The sequence below is a fragment of the Rhamphochromis sp. 'chilingali' genome (assembly GCF_963969265.1).
Source record: "Rhamphochromis sp. 'chilingali' genome assembly, chromosome: 17".
Lineage (NCBI taxonomy): Eukaryota > Metazoa > Chordata > Actinopteri > Cichliformes > Cichlidae > Rhamphochromis > Rhamphochromis sp. 'chilingali'.
In genome coordinates, this window is record NC_137944.1 from 33,626,210 (window position 1) to 33,644,763 (window position 18,554).

The window sequence follows — 18,554 nt, forward strand, 5'->3', positions numbered from 1 at the left end:
TTCTCTTCATGTCCGAACAACTGTTTGCTACTTGCTCAATTTTCACTCAACTTCCACAAATTATACATCAAAACGTAGGTATTTTTGCTGGCTTTCAGGAAATGTCACTATCATTGTTGTGGGATTTATAGAATTTTCGCAAATCTCCTCAGACCAACACAATGTCAGAAAACTCTCCATATAAAGTGAATGGAGAGCTTGTTCAAAATCACCGCTGGATTTCTGTAATGAGAGGCATATTCGAATCGTCATATCTCCTTAACGAAGCAAAGTTAAGACATGAGGCTTGTCCCCGAATATCTTCAGACACCCCTGACGCTCACAATTCAAGAATTTCTTTCTCACCTATTACCGTTCTGAAATGAGTTGGACTTGTTTGAGGGTAGGAAATTCGTCCTTCGCTCAGATTTCTTCAGATTTCAAACTGTGGAAATGAACCACTTTTTTCTCTCGTCATAACTTTTTGTTGGATTTCCACAGAGACCTGAAAATTTCCATGATTGTTCACCAAAGCCTGCTCTCTCTTACGGTGAAAGAATGATATCGATACTCCAAATAGATTTCGAGTTAGAAAGCGTTGTTTGAGGGCAAGTCAAGGCAGTTTTTGCTTCGCTCTACTCAGTTATGGTGCATTACAAGTCAAATATCTTTAATAATTCATATTTTAATGATAAATTGTAAACACTGGAAGATTCCCCCATCTCTTCTGAACAAAACGGTGTAAGAATGACCGCTCTAGCCCCTACAGTTAGGAAATTATGGTCATTTGTTTGAGGGGAGTCCTCACTATGAGAAATAGACTGCAATAATCCTGTGCCTCTCTGTGCTGCGTGTGTAAAAAGATGCACCTGTTTTGGCGGGAAAACGTAAACAGCCACTCTGATTGGTGGATTTAAATTCGGCAGCTCTCTCCCTCTGTGTGTGTGTGTGTGTGTGTGTGTGTGTGTGTGTGTGTGTTTAGTGGGAGAGAGAGGACCCTGCCCTTATTTGGCAGCATGTCATTGAAGGATTTAAATTGAATATAGTTAGACTGGTTGACTGAATTGGATCTTGTGTGTGTGTCTCTCTGTGCATGTGTGTTTCCTCATGTGTACATATTTGTAATTGTGTGGCTGTCATAAATTTTTTTTCAGATTTTTGTCATTTAACAAGTATATTTGAGGGACCCTCAGCATGTTCAGCATTTTTTCAGCTGTCCATTTTGCTTTTCCAATTTTTCTGTGTAACTTATTACTATTGTGCTAAATCATACTATTTCTGCTATTTTATAAGATTTGTGCTTAATATACTATTTCTGCTTTTATAGGATTTGTGCTTAATATAGTATTTCTGCTTTTTATAAGATTTGTGCTTAATATAGTATTTCTGCTAAATGTAGTATTTATGCTTAATCATATTATTTCTGCTTTTCATAGGATTTGTGCTTAATATAGTATTTCTGCTAAATTTAGTATTTCTGATTAATTATAGTTTTTCTACTAAATCATAGTACAGTATTTCTGCTTTTTATGGGATTTGTGCTAAAACAAAGTATTTCTACTAAATGTAGTATTTATGCTTAATCATACCATTTCTGCTTTTTATAGGATTTGTGCTTAATATAGTATTTCTGCTAAATTATAGTATTTCTGCCAAATTATAATATTTGTGCTAAAACATAGTCTTAATTTAAAATTACAATATTCATAGTTCATCACAGTGTCTCTGGTAAATCACAATATTTCTGCTCTGTTGTACTATTTTTCTAAATCATAGTGTTTCTGTAATGTTTAAGTATTTTTGGCTAAATATATTCTTTCTGTTATCTTATACTATTTCTCCTAAATTCTTGTATTTTTGAGAAGTTATCATGTTTCTGGTAAGTTACAATATTTCTGCTAAATTCTGCTATGCTATTGTATCTCTGCCAAGTATTATGTTTCCTCTAAGATATTGCAGTTCTGCTAAGTTATTCCATTTTAGCAAACTTCTTTTGCTTCTGCAAAGTTTTTACAATTTCTGCAACTTTTCAGCTTTTTCAGCTACTTTTTGCATACAGCTTCAGCTTTAAGCATCCACACTGCATTTTCGCAGGAAATGCAAATTTTTCTAGTTATTATTATTATTCTAGTTGCTTCCGTACACTTTTCGCCGTTAAACTACTTCCACAATTTTCAGCCGATTTTCACCGTTCAAATTTTAAACTATTCTGCTATTTTTGCTCTTTCCTGCTACGATTTTTGCTATTTTTAACTATTATACTTTTTAAAATATTAAGCTTTTTTCCTTTAATTTGTCCCATTGAAATGAATGGGAAACTTCTGCAATTCTGCTAAAATTTGCTTGTTTTTGAAACTTAACTACTTCCTCATATTTTCACCTAGAACAACCATTCAAACTTTAAAATGTTCACAAATTATTGGGCTATTCAGGTATGATTCAGCTTTTTCAAATCTTCTACTGTTTTACTTTTATGCCTCTTAAAGTTTTGAGTTGCAAAATTGTGATTTTTCACAAAATACATGCGTTGTTATGGTTGCTATGCTCTTGGCTTCCAGTGTGTCACTGAAGGTTTTGCAGTCTTCTCTTCATGTCGGAACAACTGTTTGCTACTTGCTCAATTTTCACTCAACTTCCACAAATTATACATCAAAACGTAGGTATTTTTGCTGGCTTTCAGAAAATGTCACCATCATTGTTGTGGGATTTATAGAATTTTTGCAAATCTCCTCAGACTAACACAAGGTCAGAAAACTCTCCATATAAAGTGAATGGAGAGCTTGTTCAAAATCACCGCTGGATTTCTGTAATGAGAGGCATATTCGAATCGTCATATCTCCTTAACGAAGCAAAGTTAAGACATGAGGCTTGTCCCCGAATATCTTCAGACACCCCTGACGCTCACAATTCAAGAATTTCTTTCTCACCTATTACCGTTCTGAAATGAGTTGGACTTGTTTGAGGGTAGGAAATTCGTCCTTCGCTCAGATTTCTTCAGATTTCAAACTGTGGAAATGAACCACTTTTTTCTCTCGTCATAACTTTTTGTTGGATTTCCACAGAGACCTGAAAATTTCCATGATTGTTCACCAAAGCCTGCTGTCTCTTACGGTGAAAGAATGATATCGATACTCCAAATAGATTTCGAGTTACAAAGCGTTGTTTGAGGGCAAGTCAAGGCAGTTTTTGCTTCGCTCTACTCAGTTATGGTGCATTAGAAGTCACATATCTTTAATAATTCATATTTTAATGATAAATTGTAAACACTGGAAGATTCCCCCATCTCTTCTGAACAAAACGGTGTAAGAATGACCGCTCTAGCCCCTACGGTTTAGAAATTATGGTCATTTGTTTGAGGGGAGTCCTCACTATGAGAAACAGGCTGCAATAATCCTGTGCCTCTCTCTGCTGCGTGTGTAAAAAGATGCACCTGTTTTGGCGGGAAAAAGTACACAGGCTCTCTGATTGGTGGATTCAAATTCAGCAGCTCCCAGGCTGACCTAGAAACTTACTTCTCTCTCCCTGTGCATTTTTTTGCTGATTTTTTCATTTAACAAGTATATTTGAGGGACCCTCAGCATGTTCAGCATTTTTTCAGCTGTCCATTTTGCTTTTCCAATTTTTCTGTTTAACTTATTACTATTGTGCTAAATCATACTATTTCTGCTATTTTATAAGATTTGTGCCTAATATAGTATTTCTGCTAAATTACAGTATTTCTGCTTTTTATACTATTTGTGCTAAAACATAGTATTTCTACTAAATGTAGTATTTATGCTTAATCATAGTATTTCTATATATTTCTATATATTTCTGCCAGGTCCCCAGGCAGCCAATCCTCTGTGAGGACTTAGACATTCAAATTTTCAAATCAGGGCCTGCACGGTTTCCCAGCCAATCATATATGTGTCCTGAGGCATTCAAATTTGCATATTGGGGCCTTCATGGCTTCTAAGCCAGCCAATCATATCTGAGGCCAAGGAATTCAAATCCACAAATCAGGGCCTGCACAGCTTCCCAGCCAGCCAATCATGTATGTGGGCTCCAGGTATTCAAATTTGCATATTGGGGAATTCGTGGCTTCTAAGTCAACAAGTCATCCATGTCATATATCTCTAAAAATTCATATTTTAATGATAAATTGTCAACACTTGAAGATTCCCCCATCTCTTCTGAACAAAACGGTGTAAGAATGACCGCTCTAGCCCCTATGGTTAGGAAATTATGGTCATTTGTTTGAGGGGAATCCTCACTATGTGAAATAAACTGAAAGAAGCAGGTCTATGTCTCTGTGCTGCGTGTGTAAAAAGATGCACCTGTTTTGGCGGGAAAACGTAAACAGCCTCTCTGATTGGTGGATTCAAATTCAGCAGCTCCCAGGCTGACCTAGAAACTTAGTCCTCTCTCCCTGTGTGTGTGTGTGTGTGTGTGTGTGTGTGTGTGTGTGTGTGTGTGTGTGTGTGTGTTTAGTGGGAGAGAGAGGACCCTGCCCTTATTTGGCAGCATGTCATTGTAGGATTTAAATTGAACATAGTTAGACTGGTTGACTGGATTAGAGCCTGTGTTTGTGTGTCCCTCTGTGCATTTGTGTTTCAATAAGTTATTACTATTCTGCTAAATCATAGTATTTCTGGTACTTTTCGGTACTTGTGCTAAATACAGTATTTCTGCTAAATCATACTATTTCTGCTTTTCATAGGATTTATGCCTAATATAGTATTTCTGCTAAATTATAGTATTTCTGCTTTTTATAGGATTTGTGCCTAACATAGTATTTCTGCTAAATTATAGTATTTCTGCTTTTTATAGGATTTGTGCCTAACATAGTATTTCTGCTAAATTATAGTATTTCTGCTTTTTATACTATTTGTTCTAAATTATAGTATTCCTGCTTTTTATAGGATTTGTGCTTAATATAGTATTTCTGCTAAATTATAGTTTTTCTTCTTTTTATAGTATTTGTGCTAAAACATAGTATTTCTACTAAATGTAGTATTTATGCTTAATAATAGTATTTCTATATATTTCTGCCAGGTCCCCAGGCAGCCAATCCTCTGTGAGGACTGAGACATTCAAATTTTCAAATCAGGGCCTGCACAGTTTCCCAGCCAATCAAATAAGTGTCCTGAGGCATTCAAATTTGCATATTGGGGCCTTCGTGGCTTCTAAGCCAGCCAATCATATCTGAGGGCTGAGGAATTCAAATCCACAAATCAGGGCCTGCACGGCTTCCCAGCCAGCCAATCACATATGTGGTCTCAGGCATTCAAATTTGCATATTGGGGAATTCGTGGCTTCTAAGTCAACAAGTCATCCATGTCATATATCTCTAAAAATTCATATTTTAATATTAAATTGTCAACACTTGAAGATTCCCCCATCTCTTCTGAACAAAACGGTGTAAGAATGACCGTTCTAGCCCCTACGGTTAGGAAATTACGGTCATTTGTTTGAGGGGAGTCGTCACTATGAGAAATAGACTGCAAAAATCCTGTGTCTCTCTGTGCTGCTGCGTGTGTAAACAGATGCACCTGTTTTGGTGGGGAAAAGTGCACAGCCTCTCTGATTGGTGGATTCAAATTCACCAGCTCCCAGGCTGACCTAGAAACTTACTTCTCTCTCCCTGTGTGTGTGTGTGTGTGTGTGTGTGTGTGTGTGTGTGTGTGTGTGTGTGTGTGTGTGTGTGTGTGTGTGTTGTGTGTGTGTGTGACAGAGAGAGACAGAGAGAGAAAGCCTTTTAATGGGATGATCCCATTGTAAGATTCAAATTCAATATATTTAGACTGGTTGACTGAATTGGATCTTGTGTGTGTGTCTCTCTGTGCATGTGTGTTTCCTCATGTGTACATATTTGTAATTGTGTGGCAGTCATAAATTTTTTTGCTGATTTTTGTCATTTAACAAGTATATTTGAGGGAACCTCAGCATGTTCAGCATTTTTTCAGCTGTCCATTTTGCTTTTCCAATTTTTCTGTTTAACTTATTACTATTGTGCTAAATCACACTATTTCTGCTATTTTATAAGATTTGTGCTTAATATACTATTTCTGCTTTTATAGGATTTGTGCTTAATATAGTATTTCTGCTTTTTATAAGATTTGTGCTTAATATAGTATTTCTGCTAAATGTAGTATTTATGCTTAATCATACTATTTCTGCTTTTCATAGGATTTGTGCTTAATATAGTATTTCTGCTAAATTTAGTATTTCTGATTAATTATAGTCTTTCTACTAAATCATAGTACAGTATTTCTGCTTTTTATAAGATTTGTGCTTAATATAGTATTTCTGCTAAATGTAGTATTTATGCTTAATCATACCATTTCTGCTTTTTATAGGATTTGTGCTTAATATAGTATTTCTGCTAAATTATAGTATTTCTGCCAAATTATAATATTTGTGCTAAAACATAGTCTTAATTTAAAATTACAATATTCATAGTTCATCACAGTGTCTCTGGTAAATCACAATATTTCTGCTCTGTTGTACTATTTTTCTAAATCATAGTGTTTCTGTAATGTTTAAGTATTTTTGGCTAAATATATTCTTTCTGTTATCTTATACTATTTCTCCTAAATTCTTGTATTTTTGAGAAGTTATCATGTTTCTGGTAAGTTACAATATTTCTGCTAAATTCTGCTATGCTATTGTATTTCTGCCAAGTATTATGTTTCCTCTAAGATATTGCAGTTCTGCTAAGTTATTCCATTTTAGCAAACTTCTTTTGCTTCTGCAAAGTTTTTACAATTTCTGCAACTTTTCAGCTTTTTCAGCTACTTTTTGCATACAGCTTCAGCTTTAAGCATCCACACTGCATTTTCGCAGGAAATGCAAATTTTTCTAGTTATTATTATTATTATTATTCTAGTTGCTTCCGTACACTTTTCGCCGTTAAACTACTTCCACAATTTTCAGCCGATTTTCACCGTTCAAATTTTAAACTATTCTGCTATTTTTGCTCTTTCCTGCTACGATTTTTGCTATTTTTAACTATTATACTTTTTAAAATATTAAGCTTTTTTCCTTTAATTTGTCCCATTGAAATGAATGGGAAACTTCTGCAATTCTGCTAAAATTTGCTTGTTTTTGAAACTTAACTACTTCCTCATATTTTCACCTAGAACAACCATTCAAATTTTAAAATGTTCACAAATTATTGGGCTATTCAGGTATGATTCAGCTTTTTCAAATCTTCTACTGTTTTACTTTTATGCCTCTTAAAGTTTTGAGTTGCAAAATTGTGATTTTTCACAAAATACATGCGTTGTTATGGTTGCTATGCTCTTGGCTTCCAGTGTGTCACTGAAGGTTTTGCAATTTTCACTTCATGTCCGAACAACTTCTTGCTACTTGCTCAATTTTCACTCAACTTCCACAAATTATACATCAAAACGTAGGTATTTTTGCTGGCTTTCAGAAAATGTCACTATCATTGTTGTGGGATTTATAGAATTTTTGCAAATCTCCTCAGACCAACACAAGGTCTCAAAACTCTCCATATAAAGTCAATGGAGAGCTTGTTCAAAATCATCGCTGGATTTCTGTAATGAGAGGCATATTCGAATCGTCATATCTCCTTAACGAAGCGACTTTAAGACATGAGGCTTGTCTCCGAATATCTTCAGACACCCCTGACGCTCACAATTCAAGAATTTCTTTCTCACCTATTACCGTTCTGAAATGAGTTGGACTTGTTTGAGGGTAGGAAATTCGTCCTTCGCTCAGATTTCTTCAGATTTCAAACTGTGGAAATGAACCACTTTTTTCTCTCGTCATAACTTTTGGTTGGATTTCCACAGAGACCTGAAAATTTCCATGATTGTTCACCAAAGCCTGCTGTCTCTTACGGTGAAAGAATGATATCGATACTCCAAATAGATTTCAAGTCACAAAGCGTTGTTTGAGGGCAAGTCAAGGCAGTTTTTGCTTCGCTCTACTCAGTTATGGTGCATTAGAAGTCAAATATCTTTAATAATTCATATTTTAATGATAAATTGTAAACACTGGAAGATTCCCCCATCTCTTCTGAACAAAACGGTGTAAGAATGACCGCTCTAGCCCCTACGGTTTGGAAATTATGGTCATTTGTTTGAGGGGAGTCCTCACTATGAGAAATAGGCTGCAATAATCCTGTGCCTCTCTGTGCTGCGTGTGTAAAAAGAGGCACATGTTTTGGCGGGAAAAAGTACACAGGCTCTCTGATTGGTGGATTCAAATTCAGCAGCTCCCAGGCTGACCTAGAAACTTACTTCTCTCTCCCTGTGCATTTTTTTGCTGATTTTTTCATTTAACAAGTATATTTGAGGGACCCTCAGCATGTTCAGCATTTTTTCAGCTGTCCATTTTGCTTTTCCAATTTTTCTGTTTAACTTATTACTATTGTGCTAAATAATACTATTTCTGCTATTTTATAAGATTTGTGCCTAATATAGTATTTCTGCTAAATTACAATATTTCTGCTTTTTATACTATTTGTGCTAAAACATAGTATTTCTACTAAATGTAGTATTTATGCTTAATCATCCTATTTCTGCTTTTTATAGGATTTGTGCTTAATATAGTATTTCTGCTTTTAATAGGATTTGTGCTTAATATAGTATTTCTGCTTTTTATAGAATTTGTGCTTAATATAGTATTTCTGCTTTTTATAGGATTTGTGCTTAATATAGTATTTCTGCTAAATTATAGTATTTCTGCTTTTTATAGTATTTGTGCTAAAACATAGTATTTCTACTAAATGTAGTATTTATGCTTAATCATAGTATTTCTATATATTTCTGCCAGGTCCCCAGGCAGCCAATCCTCTGTGAGGACTTAGACATTCAAATTTTCAAATCAGGGCCTGCACGGTTTCCCAGCCAATCATATATGTGTCCTGAGGCATTCAAATTTGCATATTGAGGCCTTCATGGCTTCTAAGCCAGCCAATCATATCTGAGGGCTGAGGAATTCAAATCCACAAATCAGGGCCTGCACGGCTTCCCAGGCAGCCAATCATATATGTGGCCTCAGGCATTCAAATTTGCATATTGGGGGAATTCGTGGCTTCTAAGTCAACAAGTCATCCATGTCGTATATCTCTAAAAATTCACATTTTAATGATAAATTGTTAACACTGGAAGATTCCCCCATCTCTTCTGAACAAAACGGTGTAAGAATGACCGCTCTAGCCCCTATGGTTTGGAAATTATGGTCATTTGTTTGAGGGGAGTCCTCACTATGAGAAATAGGCTGCAATAATCCTGTGCCTCTCTCTGCTGCGTGTGTAAAAAGATGCACCTGTTTTGGCGGGAAAAAGTACACAGGCTCTCTGATTGGTGGATTCAAATTCAGCAGCTCCCAGGCTGACCTAGAAACTTACTTCTCTCTCCCTGTGCATTTTTATGCTGATTTTTTCATTTAACAAGTATATTTGAGGGACCCTCAGCATGTTCAGCATTTTTTCAGCTGTCCATTTTGCTTTTCCAATTTTTCTGTTTAACTTATTACTATTGTGCTAAATCATACTGTTTCTGCTATTTCATAAGATTTGTGCTTAATATAGTATTTCTGCTTTTAATAGGATTTGTGCTTAATATAGTATTTCTGCTTTTTATAGAATTTGTGCTTAATATAGTATTTCTGCTTTTTATATGTTTTGTGCTTAATATGGTATTTCTGCTAAATTATAGTATTTCTGCTTTTTATAGGATTTGTGCTAAAACATAGTATTTCTACTAAATGTAGTATTTATGCTTAATCATACTATTTCTGCTTTTTATAGAATTTGTGCTTAATATAGTATTTCTGCTTTTTATAGGATTTGTGCTTAATATAGTATTTCTGCTAAATTATAGTATTTCTGCTTTTTATAGTATTTGTGCTAAAACATAGTATTTCTACTAAATGTAGTATTTATGCTTAATCATAGTATTTCTATATATTTCTGCCAGGTCCCCAGGCAGCCAATCCTCTGTGAGGACTGAGAAATTCAAATTTTCAAATCAGGGCCTGCACGGCTTCCCAGCCAATCATATATGTGTCCTGAGGCATTCAAATTTGCATATTGGGGCCTTCATGGCTTCTAAGCCAGCCAATCATATCTGAGGGCTGAGGAATTCAAATCCACAAATCAGGGCCTGCACAGCTTCCCAGCCAGCCAATCATGTATGTGGGCTCCAGGTATTCAAATTTGCATATTGGGGAATTCGTGGCTTCTAAGTCAACAAGTCATCCATGTCATATATCTCTAAAAATTCATATTTTAATGATAAATTGTCAACACTTGAAGATTCCCCCATCTCTTCTGAACAAAACGGTGTAAGAATGACCGCTCTAGCCCCTATGGTTAGGAAATTATGGTCATTTGTTTGAGGGGAATCCTCACTATGTGAAATAAACTGAAAGAAGCAGGTCTATGTCTCTGTGCTGCGTGTGTAAAAAGATGCACCTGTTTTGGCGGGAAAACGTAAACAGCCTCTCTGATTGGTGGATTCAAATTCAGCAGCTCCCAGGCTGACCTAGAAACTTAGTCCTCTCTCCCTGTGTGTGTGTGTGTGTGTGTGTGTGTGTGTGTGTGTGTGTGTGTGTGTGTGTGTGTGTGTGTGTGTGTGTTTAGTGGGAGAGAGAGGACCCTGCCCTTATTTGGCAGCATGTCATTGTAGGATTTAAATTGAATATAGTTAGACTGGTTGACTGAATTGGATCTTGTGTGTGTGTCTCTCTGTGCATGTGTGTTTCCTCATGTGTACATATTTGTAATTGTGTGGCTGTCATAAATTTTTTTTCAGATTTTTGTCATTTAACAAGTATATTTGAGGGACCCTCAGCATGTTCAGCATTTTTTCAGCTGTCCATTTTGCTTTTCCAATTTTTCTGTTTAACTTATTACTATTGTGCTAAATCATACTATTTCTGCTATTTTATAAGATTTGTGCTTAATATACTATTTCTGCTTTTATAGGATTTGTGCTTAATATAGTATTTCTGCTTTTTATAAGATTTGTGCTTAATATAGTATTTCTGCTAAATGTAGTATTTATGCTTAATCATATTATTTCTGCTTTTCATAGGATTTGTGCTTAATATAGTATTTCTGCTAAATTTAGTATTTCTGATTAATTAGTTTTTCTACTAAATCATAGTACAGTATTTCTGCTTTTTATGGGATTTGTGCTAAAACAAAGTATTTCTACTAAATGTAGTATTTATGCTTAATCATACCATTTCTGCTTTTTATAGGATTTGTGCTTAATATAGTATTTCTGCTAAATTATAGTATTTCTGCCAAATTATAATATTTGTGCTAAAACATAGTCTTAATTTAAAATTACAATATTCATAGTTCATCACAGTGTCTCTGGTAAATCACAATATTTCTGCTCTGTTGTACTATTTTTCTAAATCATAGTGTTTCTGTAATGTTTAAGTATTTTTGGCTAAATATATTCTTTCTGTTATCTTATACTATTTCTCCTAAATTCTTGTATTTTTGAGAAGTTATCATGTTTCTGGTAAGTTACAATATTTCTGCTAAATTCTGCTATGCTATTGTATCTCTGCCAAGTATTATGTTTCCTCTAAGATATTGCAGTTCTGCTAAGTTATTCCATTTTAGCAAACTTCTTTTGCTTCTGCAAAGTTTTTACAATTTCTGCAACTTTTCAGCTTTTTCAGCTACTTTTTGCATACAGCTTCAGCTTTAAAGCATCCACACTGCATTTTCGCAGGAAATGCAAATTTTTCTAGTTATTATTATTATTATTCTAGTTGCTTCCGTACACTTTTTGGCACTTAACTACTTCCACAATTTTCAGCCGATTTTCACCGTTCAAATTTTAAACTATTCTGCTATTTCTGCTAATTTACGCTACGATTTTTGCTATTTTTAACTATTATACTTTTTAAAATATTCCACTTTTTTCCTTTAATTTGTCCCATTGAAATGAATGGGAAACTTCTGCAATTCTGCTAAAATTTGCTTGTTTTTGAAACTTAACTACTTCCTCATATTTTCACCTAGAACAACCATTCAAACTTTAAAATGTTCATAAATTATTGGGCTATTCAGGTATGATTCAGCTTTTTGAAATCTTTTACTGTTTTACTTTTATGCCTCTTAAAGTTTTGAGTTGCAAAATTGTGATTTTTCACAAAATACATGCGTTGTTATGGTTGCTATGCTCTTGGCTTCCAGTGTGCCACTGAAGGTTTTGCAATTTTCACTTCATGTCCGAACAACTTCTTGCTACTTGCTCAATTTTCACTCAACTTCCACAAATTATACATCAAAACGTAGGTATTTTTGCTGGCTTTCAGAAAATGTCACTATCATTGTTGTGGGATTTATAGAATTTTTGCAAATCTCCTCAGACCAACACAAGGTCTCAAAACTCTCCATATAAAGTCAATGGAGAGCTTGTTCAAAATCATCGCTGGATTTCTGTAATGAGAGGCATATTCGAATCGTCATATCTCCTTAACGAAGCGACTTTAAGACATGAGGCTTGTCCCCGAATATCTTCAGACACCCCTGACGCTCACAATTCAAGAATTTCTTTCTCACCTATTACCGTTCTGAAATGAGTTGGACTTGTTTGAGGGTAGGAAATTCGTCCTTCGCTCAGATTTCTTCAGATTTAAAACTCTGGAAATGAACCACTTTTTTCTCTCGTCATAACTTTTTTTTGGATTTCCACAGAGACCTGAAAATTTCCATGACTGTTCACCAAAGCCTGCTGTCTCTTACGGTGAAAGAATGATATCGATACTCCAAATAGATTTCGAGTTACAAAGCGTTGTTTGAGGGCAAGTCAAGGCAGTTTTTGCTTCGCTCTACTCAGTTATGGTGCATTAGAAGTCAAATATCTTTAATAATTCATATTTTAATGATAAATTGTAAACACTGGAAGGTTCCCCCATCTCTTCTGAACAAAACGGTGTAAGAATGACCGCTCTAGCCCCTACGGTTTGGAAATTATGGTCATTTGTTTGAGGGGAGTCCTCACTATGAGAAATAGGCTGCAATAATCCTGTGCATCTCTGTGCTGCGTGTGTAAAAAGAGGCACATGTTTTGGCGGGAAAAAGTACACAGGCTCTCTGATTGGTGGATTCAAATTCAGCAGCTCCCAGGCTGACCTAGAAACTTACTTCTCTCTCCCTGTGCATTTTTTTGCTGATTTTTTCATTTAACAAGTATATTTGAGGGACCCTCAGCATGTTCAGCATTTTTTCAGCTGTCCATTTTGCTTTTCCAATTTTTCTGTTTAACTGATTACTATTGTGCTAAATCATACTATTTCTGCTATTTTATAAGATTTGTGCCTAATATAGTATTTCTGCTAAATTACAGTATTTCTGCTTTTTATACTATTTGTGCTAAAACATAGTATTTCTACTAAATGTAGTATTTATGCTTAATCATACTATTTCTGCTTTTTATGGGATTTGTGCCTAATATAGTATTTCTGCTTTTTATAGGATTTTTGCTCAAACATAATATTTCTACTAAATGTAGTGTTTATGCTTAATCATCCTATTTCTGCTTTTTATAGGATTTGTGCTTAATATAGTATTTCTGCTAAATTATAGTATTTCTGCTTTTTATAGTATTTGTGCTAAAACATAGTATTTCTACTAAATGTAGTATTTATGCTTAATAATAGTATTTCTATATATTTCTGCCAGGTCCCCAGGCAGCCAATCCTCTGTGAGGACTGAGACATTCAAATTTTCAAATCAGGGCCTGCACAGTTTCCCAGCCAATCAAATAAGTGTCCTGAGGCATTCAAATTTGCATATTGGGGCCTTCGTGGCTTCTAAGCCAGCCAATCATATCTGAGGGCTGAGGAATTCAAATCCACAAATCAGGGCCTGCACGGCTTCCCAGCCAGCCAATCACATATGTGGTCTCAGGCATTCAAATTTGCATATTGGGGAATTCGTGGCTTCTAAGTCAATAAGTCATCCATGTCATATATCTCTAAAAATTCATATTTTAATATTAAATTGTCAACACTTGAAGATTCCCCCATCTCTTCTGAACAAAACGGTGTAAGAATGACCGTTCTAGCCCCTACGGTTAGGAAATTACGGTCATTTGTTTGAGGGGAGTCGTCACTATGAGAAATAGACTGCAATAATCCTGTGTCTCTCTGTGCTGCTGCGTGTGTAAACAGATGCACCTGTTTTGGTGGGGAAAAGTGCACAGCCTCTCTGATTGGTGGATTCAAATTCACCAGCTCCCAGGCTGACCTAGAAACTTACTTCTCTCTCCCTGTGTGTGTGTGTGTGTGTGTGTGTGTGTGTGTGTGTGTGTGTGTGTGACAGAGAGAGAGAGAGAGAGAGAGAGAAAGCCTTTTAATGGGATGATCCCATTGTAAGATTCAAATTCAATATATTTAGACTGGTTGACTGAATTGGATCTTGTGTGTGGGTCTCTCTGTGCATGTGTGTTTCCTCATGTGTACATATTTGTAATTGTGTGGCAGTCATAAATTTTTTTGCTGATTTTTGTCATTTAACAAGTATATTTGAGGGAACCTCAGCATGTTCAGCATTTTTTCAGCTGTCCATTTTGCTTTTCCAATTTTTCTGTTTAACTTATTACTATTGTGCTAAATCACACTATTTCTGCTATTTTATAAGATTTGTGCTTAATATACTATTTCTGCTTTTATAGGATTTGTGCTTAATATAGTATTTCTGCTTTTTATAAGATTTGTGCTTAATATAGTATTTCTGCTAAATGTAGTATTTATGCTTAATCATACTATTTCTGCTTTTCATAGGATTTGTGCTTAATATAGTATTTCTGCTAAATTTAGTATTTCTGATTAATTATAGTCTTTCTACTAAATCATAGTACAGTATTTCTGCTTTTTATGGGATTTGTGCTAAAACAAAGTATTTCTACTAAATGTAGTATTTATGCTTAATCATACCATTTCTGCTTTTTATAGGATTTGTGCTTAATATAGTATTTCTGCTAAATTATAGTATTTCTGCTTTTTATAGTATTTGTGCTAAAACATAGTATTTCTACTAAATGTAGTATTTATGCTTAATCATAGTATTTCTATATATTTCTATATATTTCTGCCAGGTCCCCAGGCAGCCAATCCTCTGTGAGGACTTAGACATTCAAATTTTCAAATCAGGGCCTGCACGGTTTCCCAGCCAATCATATATGTGTCCTGAGGCATTCAAATTTGCATATTGGGGCCTTCATGGCTTCTAAGCCAGCCAATCATATCTGAGGGCTGAGGAATTCAAATCCACAAATCAGGGCCTGCACAGCTTCCCAGCCAGCCAATCATGTATGTGGGCTCCAGGTATTCAAATTTGCATATTGGGGAATTCGTGGCTTCTAAGTCAACAAGTCATCCATGTCATATATCTCTAAAAATTCATATTTTAATGATAAATTGTCAACATTTGAAGATTCCCCCATCTCTTCTGAACAAAACGGTGTAAGAATGACCGCTCTAGCCGCTATGGTTAGGAAATTATGGTCATTTGTTTGAGGGGAATCCTCACTATGTGAAATAAACTGAAAGAAGCAGGTCTATGTCTCTGTGCTGCGTGTGTAAAAAGATGCACCTGTTTTGGCGGGAAAACGTAAACAGCCTCTCTGATTGGTGGATTCAAATTCAGCAGTTCCCAGGCTGACCTAGAAACTTAGTCCTCTCTCCCTGTGTGTGTGTGTGTGTGTGTGTTTAGTGGGAGAGAGAGGACCCTGCCCTTATTTGGCAGCATGTCATTGTAGGATTTAAATTGAACATAGTTAGACTGGTTGACTGGATTAGAGCCTGTGTTTGTGTGTCCCTCTGTGCATTTGTGTTTCAATAAGTTATTACTATTCTGCTAAATCATAGTATTTCTGCTTTTCATAGGATTTATGCCTAATATAGTATTTCTGCTAAATTATAGTATTTCTGCTTTTTATAGGATTTGTGCCTAACATAGTATTTCTGCTAAATTATAGTATTTCTGCTTTTTATAGGATTTGTGCCTAACATAGTATTTCTGCTAAATTATAGTATTTCTGCTTTTTATACTATTTGTTCTAAATTATAGTATTTCTGCTTTTTATAGGATTTGTGCTTAATATAGTATTTCTGCTAAATTATAGTTTTTCTTCTTTTTATAGTATTTGTGCTAAAACATAGTATTTCTACTAAATGTAGTATTTATGCTTAATAATAGTATTTCTATATATTTCTGCCAGGTCCCCAGGCAGCCAATCCTCTGTGAGGACTGAGACATTCAAATTTTCAAATCAGGGCCTGCACAGTTTCCCAGCCAATCAAATAAGTGTCCTGAGGCATTCAAATTTGCATATTGGGGCCTTCGTGGCTTCTAAGCCAGCCAATCATATCTGAGGGCTGAGGAATTCAAATCCACAAATCAGGGCCTGCACGGCTTCCCAGCCAGCCAATCACATATGTGGTCTCAGGCATTCAAATTTGCATATTGGGGAATTCGTGGCTTCTAAGTCAACAAGTCATCCATGTCATATATCTCTAAAAATTCATATTTTAATATTAAATTGTCAACACTTGAAGATTCCCCCACCTCTTCTGAACAAAACGGTGTAAGAATGACCGTTCTAGCCCCTACGGTTAGGAAATTACGGTCATTTGTTTGAGGGAGTCGTCACTATGAGAAATAGACTGCAAAAATCCTGTGTCTCTCTGTGCTGCTGCGTGTGTAAACAGATGCACCTGTTTTGGTGGGGAAAAGTGCACAGGCTCTCTGATTGGTGGATTCAAATTCAGCAGTTCCCAGGCTGACCTAGAAACTTAGTCCTCTCTCCCTGTGTGTGTGTGTGTGTGTGTGTGTGTGTGTGTGTGTGTGTGTCTGTGACAGAGAGAGAGAGAGAGAGAGAGAGAGAGAGAGAGAGGCTTTTAATGGGATGATCTCATTCTAAGATTTAAATTCAATATATTTAGACTGGTTGACTGAATTGGATCTTGTGTGTGGGTCTCTATGTGCATGTGTGTTTCCTCATGTGTACATATTTGTGATTGTGTGGCTGTAATAAATTTTTTTGCAGATTTTTGTCATTTAACAAGTATATTTGAGGGACCCTCAGCATGTTCAGCATTTTTTCAGCTGTCCATTTTGCTTTTCCAATTTTTCTGTTTAACTTATTACTATTGTGCTAAATCATAGCATTTCTGCTATTTTATAAGATTTGTGCTTAATATACTATTTCTGCTAAATGTAGTATTTATGCTTAATCATACTATTTCTGCTTTTCATAGGATTTGTGCTTAATATAGTATTTCTGCTAAATTTAGTATTTCTGATTAATTATAGTTTTTCTACTAAATCATAGTACAGTATTTCTGCTTTTTATGGGATTTGTGCTAAAACAAAGTATTTCTACTAAATGTAGTATTTATGCTTAATCATACCATTTCTGCTTTTTATAGGATTTGTGCTTAATATAGTATTTCTGCTAAATTATAGTATTTCTGCCAAATTATAATATTTGTGCTAAAACAAAGTCTTAATTTAAAATTACAATATTCATAGTTCATCACAGTGTCTCTGGTAAATCACAATATTTCTGCTCTGTTGTACTATTTTTCTAAATCATAGTGTTTCTGTAATGTTTAAGTATTTTTGGCTAAATATATTCTTTCTGTTATCTTATACTATTTCTCCTAAATTCTTGTATTTTTGAGAAGTTATCATGTTTCTGGTAAGTTACAATATTTCTGCTAAATTCTGCTATGCTATTGTATTTCTGCCAAGTATTATGTTTCCTCTAAGATATTGCAGTTCTGCTAAGTTATTCCATTTTAGCAAACTTCTTTTGCTTCTGCAAAGTTTTTACAATTTCTGCAACTTTTCAGCTTTTTCAGCTACTTTTTGCATACAGCTTCAGCTTTAAGCATCCACACTGCATTTTCGCAGGAAATGCAAATTTTTCTAGTTGTGTGGATGCTTTAAGCATCCACACTATTGAGTTCCTGTTTCTCTTTATTCTTTATTCTACTTTATTATTCCAGTTGCTTCCGTACACTTTTTGGCACTTAACTACTTCCACAATTTTCAGCCGATTTTCACCGTTCAAATTTTAAACTATTCTGCTATTTCTGCTAATGATCGCTATGACTTTTGCTATTTTTTGCTATTATACTTTTTAAAATATTCCACTTTTTTCCTTTAATTTGTCCCATTGAAATGAATGGGAAACTTCCAAAATTCTGCTAAATTTTGCTTGTTTTTGAAACTTAACTACTTCCTCATACTTTCACCTAGAACAACCATTCAAACTTTAAAATGTTCACAAATTATTGGGCTATTCATGTATGATTCAGCTTTTTCAAATCTTTTACCATTTTGCTTTTATGCCTCTTAAAGTTTTGAGTTGCACAATTGTGATTTTTCACAAAATACATGCGTTGTTATGGTTGCTATGCTCTTGGCTTCCAGTGTGTCACTGAAGGTTTTGCAATTTTCACTTCATGTCCGAACAACTTCTTGCTACTTGCTCAATTTTCACTCAACTTCCACAAATTATACATCAAAACGTAGGTATTTTTGCTGGCTTTCAGAAAATGTCACTATCATTGTTGTGGGA